Raw genomic sequence first — 8,983 nt, 5'->3', positions numbered from 1 at the left:
AGGAAAATTCTGTCTCAAACCTGAACAGGATGGGATTCATAATCTCCTGGTAATTCTCATACAGGTTTGTAACCCAAATTCATATGTTAATGATTAGAAAAACCTTGAACTGAGTCTTTAAAAAAAAAAAAAAAAGTAGTGAGTTAATAGTGCTCCAGGAAACTGTAGTATAAAAATTCCTCCTGGAGAAAGCCACCTTTTTTTTTTTGTAAACTTTTTTTTTTTAAAGATTTTATTTATTTATTTGACAGGCAGAGTTACAGACAGTGAGAGACAGAGAGAAAGGTCCTCCCTTCGTTGGTTCACTCCCCAAATGGCCACAACGGCTGGAACTGCGCCGATCCGAAGCCAGGGGTCAGGAGCCTCCTCCTGGTCTCCCACGCAGGTGCAGGGGCCCAAGCACTTGGGCCATGTTCCACTGAGAAAGCCACTTTTCACAGGATTCTTAAAGAATTCTCACAGATAAAGTTGCAAAAAAGATGAAGTCACAGATAAAAATCTCATTTAATACCAAGGAAATGTGTCTCCATGAGATAGATCCAGAGAAAACAACAAATATCACAATTAGACCCAAAATGACTTCTGAAATTTGAATTAAATACAAAATATAAAAATATATAGGGGCTGGTGCTGCGGCACAGCGAGTTAAAGCTCTGGCCTGCAGCACTGGCATCCCATATGGGTGTAGGTTTGAGTCCTGGCTGCTCCATTTCTGATCCAGCTCCCTGCTAATGTGCCTGGGAAAGTAGTAGAAGATGGCCCAAGTCCTTGGGCTCCTGCACTCATGTGGAAAATCTGGCTCCCAGCTTCGGATTGGCCCAGCTCCAGCTGTTGCATCCATTTGGGGAGTGAACCAACAGATGGAAGACCCCTCTCTCTGTCATTACCTTGGTCTGTAATTCTTTCAAATAAATAAAAAATAAATATTTTTAAAAAGAATATATAAAATATGTTTACAAAATAAAAATATGCCATCAAAATTTGGAAAATGAAAAATGTAACAATTTTTAAAACTCAGTGTTGGGGGGCTGGCATTGTGGCACAGCAGGTTAAGCCACCTTCCCATGATGCCTACATCTCAGATTAGCACCTGTTCAAGTCCTGGCTTCTCACTTCTGATCTGGCTCCCTATGCATGTGCCTGAGAAAAGCAGCAGCAGATGGCCCAAGAACTTGGGTTCCTGCTAGCCTAAGGGAGACCAAGAAGGATTTCCAGGCTCCTGGATTCAGCCTGACCCAGCCTTGCCTATTGCAGCTATTTGGGGAGTGAGCCAGCCAATAGAAGAACTCTCTCTCTCTCTCTCTCTGCAATTCTGCCTTTCAACTAAATAAATCTAAAAAAAAAAAAAAAAAAAAAAAAAAAAAACAAAAAACAAAAAACGGCCAGCGTTGCTGCTCACTAGGCTAATCCTCCGCCTATGGCGCCAGTACACCGGGTTCTAGTCCCGGTCGGGGCTCCGGATTCTGTCCCGGTTGCCCCTCTTCCAGGCCAGCTCTCTGCTGTGGCCCGGGAAGGCAGTGGAGGATGGCCCAAGTGCTTGGGCCCTGCACCCCATGGGAGACCAGGACAGCACCTGGCTCCTGTCTTTGGATCAGCGTGGTGCACCAGCTGCAGTGGCCGGCCACAGCAGCCAATGGAGGGTGAACCAACAGAAAAAGGAAGACCTTTCTTTCTGTCTCTCTCTCTCTCACTGTCCACTCTGCCTATCCAAAAAAAAAAAAAAAAAAAAAAAAAAAAAAAAAAAAAAACTTAATGTAGGGTTTAAGAGCAAATGAGGAACCAGAGCTGTGGCTTAGTGGGTAAAGCCGCCACCTGCAGTGCTGGCATCCCATATGGGTGCTGGTTCCAGTTCCAGCTGCTCCATTTCCAATTCAGTTCTCTGGTATTACCTGGGGAAACAGTGGAAGATGACTCAAGTCCTTGGGCCCCTGCATCCATGTAGGAGATCTGGAAGAAGCTCCTGACTCCTGGCTCCAGATTGGCTTAGCTCTGGCTGTTGCAGCCATTTGTGGAGTGAACCAACAGATGGAAGACTTTTCTCTCTCTCTTTCTCTCTCTCTCTCTCTGCCTCTCTGTAACTCTGCCTTTCAAATAAAATAAATAAATCTTAAAAAAAAAAAAAAAAGAGCAAATGAGACACAGATAGAGAGAACTGATGAAATGGAAATCTCAAGAAATTATATAGAATAAGACATAAATAACAGAGAGAAATTCTGAATTTCAAATATGACTGAAGGATATTACAAAGAGGTATAAATATCAGAACGTGGGTACACTGAGGAGCGTCTAGAAGGCCAGCTCACACAATTGTGTTGTTTCAGTTTTAGATATCCTTAATGATTCCTTTTGTCTACTTGTTTTGTCAATTACTGAGAGACAAATATTAACATTTACAGCTCTAATTACAGATATTTCTCCTTTTAGTTCTTGTTTGCTCTATGTATTTCTATTTTGGAGCCATGTCTTTAGATACCTACACAGTTAATTCTGTAATATCTGCTTAAGGAATTGACTCCTTTGTCATTATAAAAAGTATCTCCTTATCCTTGCTGCTAATTCCTGGTTTGGAAATTGATTTTGATATTAATAGAACCACTCCTGTTTTATTTCGTTGGCTGTTCTCATCCACCTACTTTGATCGTACATCTGTCCTTATATTTAAAGTAGGGTCACCCACCTTGCTTGGCTTGCGACTCCCTGTCTCTGTTTTCAAAGTCAATGACAGCACAGGGGGTCTTTTCCGTGTTGCCATCTCTGGTTCTCTGCAGCCAGGACACGGCCAGGCTCAGGACTCTTGGGAGTATCCTGAGCTTGTCTGCGAAACCCAGGGTGGATGATCTTCTCCAACTCAAGACACTTAACTCTGAGGATCGTAATCTCTTCAAGGGCTTTGTGTGCATCAGAATACTCCAACCTTTTGATCTTCTGTGATATTAACAAAAGTCTGCACAGCCAGACCCTGAGCTTAATGTATTTGGAATCCCATTCCCTGGCTATCTCACAAATTCAGTTTCTTGAATGTCTCAAAAGAGCTGTAATTTCATATATCAGGTGGAGCCTTTCTTGTTGTCAGGGTAGTAGCAGCCTGTGCTTATAGCTTTGCACACCTGAAGCAGCAGTGGAAACTCTATTTAGTAGGTAATGAAAGTATTTTTTTTTTAACAGGCAGAGTGCACAGTGAGAGAGAGAGAGAAAGGTCTTCCTTTGCCATTGGTTCACCCTCCAATGGCCACCGTGGCCAGCGCGCTGCGGCCAGCGCACCGCGCTGATCCGATGGCAGGAGCCAGGTGCTTCTCCTGGTCTCCCATGGGGTGCAGGGCCCAAGCACTTGGGCCATCCTCCACTGCACTCCCTGGCCACAGCAGAGAGCTGGTCTGGAAGAGGGGCAACCGGGACAGAATCCGGCGCCCCAACCGGGACTAGAACCCGGTGTGCCGGCGCCGCAAGGCGGAGTGAGCCGCGGCGCCGGCCAATGAAAATATTTTTAAAAGAAACAAGTAAAAAGAAAGGTGAGGTGGAGTAATTGTTAGGTGAGCTGGGGAAATTGCTAGCGACATGACTGAGAAGCAAGTTACAAGACAGCCAAATACATAAGGGAGGGGCAGGCAGTTAGGCTAGTGATCTCATGTAGGTTAAGATGCTCATGTCCTGTATCAGAGTACCTGAGTTTGACTCCCAGCTCCAGCTTCCTGCAACTGCAGACCCTAGGAGGCAGCACTGATGGCCCAAGTAATTGGGTTCCTGCCACCTTCATAGGAGACCTGGGTTGCATACTTAGCTCCTGGCTCTTGGCTGCTGGCTCTAGCCCTAGACAGCCCTGGCTCAGCCCTAGCTGTTGCAGGCATTTGGAGGAATGAGCCAGTAGATGGGAGCAGGCTTTCTCTCTCCCTCTCTGCCTCTTAAACAAACAAAATTTAAATGAAAACCAGCATTCTTCCTCCTCTTAAAAACAAAACACAAGAAAAGAACAGACCTATGATAGACCTTTGTTTGTTTGTTTTACTTTTTAATTAAAAGCAAAAACAAGCTAACATCCAAAGATAGGATTCCTGGTTACAGCATCCCCGTGTCCTCACAAGGACTGGCACATTCAATCCCAGCTGGTAAACAAGATAAATAGGCTCTGGAGAGCGCTCGTGGCACAGCTGACCTTCATTACCCATAATGAGCACAATATGCTCATGGATTGACACCCAGCACAGGCTTCTTCCTCCCGCCCCCATGGACATTACCCCAGGCTGGGGACAAGGCAACACCAGCACTTATAGTAAAAGGCAATGTATGTTGGGAGCAAGCAAAATCTGTCCTAAAGTCTAGGGGGGAGGGGTAGAAAGACAATTTTCTGAGATTCTGATTCTTAGCCCTAAGTGGAGTGGCCCCCTAAAGCGTAAATTGCTAGTCCAGCATTTTGAAAGGTGGGAGGGAGGCTTGTCTCTGTCACAGAATGGAAACTTGGAAAGAACCCCAAATGCAGCTACTACCCAGCCAAACTCAGTGTGGCGTTGTTCTTTGTGGATCCTCCTTAGAGACTGGGAACAGCTCCCTTTATCTCTAGGTAAATGGCAAATTCCTTCCTTCTTTGAGTCTGAGCGGTCTGTAACAACTATGCATTCATTTGTTTTTGTTTTGTTTTGTTTTGTTTGTTTGTTTGACAGGCAGAGTGGACAGTGAGAGAGAGAGACAGAGAGAAAGGTCTTCCTTTCCTGTTGGATCACCCCACAATGGCCGCTACGGCCACTGATCCGAAGCCAGGAGCCAGGTGCTTCTCCTGGTCTCCCATGCGGGTGCACGGCCCAAGGACTTGGGCCATCCTCCACTGCACTCCCTGGCCACTGCAGAGAGCTGGATAGGAAGAGGAGTGACCAGGACAGAATCCAGCGCCCCGACCGGGACTAGAACCCGGTGTGCCAGCGCTGCAGGCGGAGGATTAGCCTAGTGAGCCGCAGCGCCGGCCACAACTATGTATTCATTTGTATGGAATCTGTTTCTGTTATTTTTCAAATGTTTAATGGAAATTACTAAATTTTATGTAAAGCATTTCATTCATAACAGAATCTCTTTTCTTACAGAATTTCTGAGACACTTGTTGGGTCAAACCAAGGAACAAAGAAACAGCATCAAAAATTGAGAGGCCAGAACTGTGGCATAGTGGGTAAAGCCTGTAGTGCTGGCAACTCTGGGCGCTGGTTCGAGATCGAGCTCCTTCACTTCCAATCCAGCTCTCTGCTATGGCCTGGGAAAGCAGTAGAAGATGGCCCAAATGCTTGGGCCCCTGCATCCACGTGGGAGACCCGGAAGAAGCTCCTGGCTCTGGCTTTGGATCAGCCCAGCTCCAGCCATTGTGGCCATTTGTGGAGTGAGCCAGTGAATGGAAGTTCTCTCTCTCTCTCTCTGCCTCTCCCTCTCTGTAACTCTGCTTTTCAAATAAATCTTAAAAAAAAAAAAAAAAAAAAAGTAAAAGACAGGGGGCCAGTATTGTAGCACAGCAGGTTAAGCCACTGCCTGAGACTCTGACATCTTTCCATATGGGAATGCTGGTTTGAGTCCCAGCTGCTCTGCTACCAATTCAACTTCTTGCTTTTACACCTGGAAAAGCAGCTGATGATGGCCCAAGTGGATGGACACCTGCTACCTATGTGGGAGCCCCAGATGGAGTTCCTGGCTCCTGGTTTTGACCTGTCCCAGCCCTGGCTATTGTGAACATGCAAGGGAGTGAATAAGTGGATAGAAGATTTTTCTCTCTCTTCTTGTTTCTCTGTCACTCTACCTTTCAGTATATAACCAAATCTTTTTTAAAAACTTAAAAAAAGAAGTTTAGTCTCTGCCAAGCACACTCCTGTCCTACAATCAGGGCAGCTCAGCTGGCCTGGAACCAGCAAGTGCTTCTCTCTCATTGGTGTGGAAATTCCCTTGCTTCCTCAGCATTTGTGTGTCTGGGGAGACACCTAGACTGGCACTCATGGAAGTCCCGAGGGATGAGTGGTCTTGTGCAGTGTGAGTTTACAGAATTGAGGTCAGCCAAGGATGAGGTATTTGAAGGCACTTGGGTCTGTGCATAGCAATTATCTGGAGGAAGTGTCTCTTCTTCCATTGTTGTGCCGTCTAAGTCTGGCCTTGCTTGAGAGTCCCAGAGAAACAAGAGAAGCATAAAGAAGATACGGAAGAGAGCATCACTTCCCTGTGATATCACCAAGAGTCCACCGGTTGCTGTACAGACTATGCTGGTTTTGTTGTTCAACTTCCTCTGAAGCCCTGTGTGGTCCAATGCCTGTAGGAAGGGCAATCCCATATGGATGAGTAAGAGGGGGCTGGACTGCCTGCTGTCTGCCAAGGCCCAAAAGCATGTGAGATATTATTTTTTTTTCAGACACCAGGGGTCAAACCTTGAAACTTCCTGGCCTCGGGGCCAGAGTTGTGGCACAGTGGTTTAAGCCACTGCCTGTGACCCCGGCATCCTTTTTCAGAGCAGAGATCCAAGTCCCTGCTGCTCTGCTTCTGATCCTGCTGATGCGCCTAGGAAGGCAGCAGAAGATGACTCAAGTACTTGGGCCCCTATTACCCACGTGGGAGACTCAGATGGAATGCCAGGCTCCTGGCTTCAGACTGGCCCAGCCCCTGCCATAGTAGCCATTTGGAGTGTGAAACAGCAGATGGAAGATCTCTCTCTCCCTCTCTCTCTCTCCCTCCCTCGTTCCCTCCCTCGCTCCCTTCCTCCCTCCTGTATCTCTGTAACTGTGCTTTTCCAACAACTAAATAAATCTTTTAAAAAATGAAGTGAATACTAATTTAATTTTTTTAATTTTTTTTTTTTTGACAGGCAGAGTGGACAGTGAGAGAGAGAGACAGAGAGAAAGGTCTTCCTTTTGCCGTTGGTTCACCCTCCAATGGTCGCCGCGGCCGGCGTGCTGCGGCTGGCGCACCGCGCTGATCCGATGGCAGGAGCCAGGAGCCAGGTGCTTTTCCTGGTCTCCCATGGGGTGCAGGGCCCAAGCACTTGGGCCATCCTCCACTGCACTCCCTGGCCACAGCAGAGAGCTGGCCTGGAAGAGGGGCAACCGGGACAGAATCCGGTGCCCCGACCGGGACTAGAACCCGGTGTGCCGGCGCCGCTAGGCGGAGGATTAGCCTAGTGAGCCGCGGCGCCGGCCGTGAATACTAATTTAAAACAAGAAACTACCTGGCCTGCCTTTGGCTTCAATGGAAATACCCAGAGCACTCTGTCTCTGCAGAACTAGATGTTCATCAAGTTCACTTGCCCCTCCAGCTGCACTGCTCGCCAGGAGGCAGGGCTCTGTTGGGGACAAAGGGAGGCAGAGAAATGACAGCCCTTAGGTCCCCTTTCCACGGCACATTAAGCCAGCCATCACCGTGCTGACTCACCACCTGGCTGCCACAGCCACAGCAGCTGCAGCCTGTTAGCCCCCACGTCAGTCTCTCCCCTCCTGGTTCCCACTAATGTAACCAGCAAGGGGCAGGATGAACATCTGTCTGCGTTCAGCTGAGCACTCTGGCTCCTGCTGCCTCTTCATTCAGCTCTGACCTCATAGGGGGACAGGGGAACCTCACTGCACCTGGAGCCAGCACAGACCTGGCTCCCAGAGTTCTGCCTAGAGCAGGTTCTCGGCCCTGGCCTCCCAACTTTGCTCTTGGAGCTTCTGATTCAGATGGACTGGGGGAGCCAAAACCCCTGGTCTGTCAAGCACCACCATGATTCCGAGGCACAGCCAGGGCTGCCATCTCCCCACCCCTTGGCCGGGCTCTGTATTCCCCTTCTGCTGTCCTGCCCGTGGGTCTTTGCCAGATACACGAGAAAGATGTTAGCTCTCATTAATCAGAGTTCTCCACATGTCTCAAGACAAGGAACTCCGTGCTTATTCACAGTGCTTTTGTGTGCCTTGTTTCATGTGGCGCTGTGGAGAGAGGGAGGACAGAGGGAGGACACTGAAGCCCCATGCTGTACTTACAGGCTCCGAGGCCTTGAATCACACAGCCAATTAGAGGCAGAGCTGGAACTGGGCATCTTGTCTCCCTGGCTCCGGGTCTGGTACCTTTCCAGGCCTATTGTACAGCCAGATGCAGATGCTACTAGTACAGTTACACTTTCGGTGAATAAACATTTCAGCATAGCAGTTCAATGGCTAATTCGCTGCTTAGGTGCAACTGCTATGAGGGGGCATCATCGACTCCCTCACAGATGCTCCTTCACCCCCACAGCCCCTCCCTCCAAGCCCTGGTCAAGGTAAACTACCTTTGTAACATTTGCAAAAAGAAAATCACCAATGTTGGCAGAATCGCCTTCACTCTCATAGACCAGCTAACAAAAGGAGAAGAAATAACATCAGCCAAAAGGCCTGGGGAGAAAGCACTTCAGCACTGCTGGAATCAGGGCAGCCTTTGTTGAGGGATCGCAAACCCACACAAAGTGACTCAAGCAATAGGTTTATTGTGCAAAGCACAGAGCTACTAACAGAACCCAACTATGGGAGTACAGCTTAGGGGAACAGGAAAATGAATGGCAATCATTTCTCAAGCCATGTCATCGCTCATCTGGGCTTCTCTTTCTGCACCTGTTCCCATATCCTCCTCGGTGTTGGCTTCCACTAATTGCTTGGGATTTCTGCTCTGCCATCACTTCAGTTTAGCTCATTGCTTTGTCTTTCTGAGCCTCACCAGGCAACTTGATTCAGTATAACTGTACTGAGAACCTGCAACTCACCACAATCAGTTCATGGACTTGGAAGTGTTTACATTCCAGATTTGGGGGAGAGGATCTGACTGCTCAGTTAGGCTGGCAGGGCCCACTCCTGCTCTACGCATCTGACTCCAGGATGGATTGTGCCACACGGGCTCTACTCCTTCAATAAGGACAAGAGAGAAAGAGACCAGCCGACAGTCCATCTCAGGGAGAAAGGTGAGACCTCACTTCTGGAAGCCACTGACAAGTCAGGTATCAATGTGTATTGGAACATGGGATGGAATGACG

The sequence above is a fragment of the Oryctolagus cuniculus genome, chromosome 13 (genome assembly GCF_051225735.1).
Source record: "Oryctolagus cuniculus isolate XC-2025 breed Fujian yellow rabbit chromosome 13, ASM5122573v1, whole genome shotgun sequence".
Classification (NCBI taxonomy): Eukaryota; Metazoa; Chordata; class Mammalia; order Lagomorpha; family Leporidae; genus Oryctolagus; species Oryctolagus cuniculus.
The sequence above is the reverse complement of the archived record's forward strand: the minus strand, read 5'-3'. Positions refer to the sequence as shown.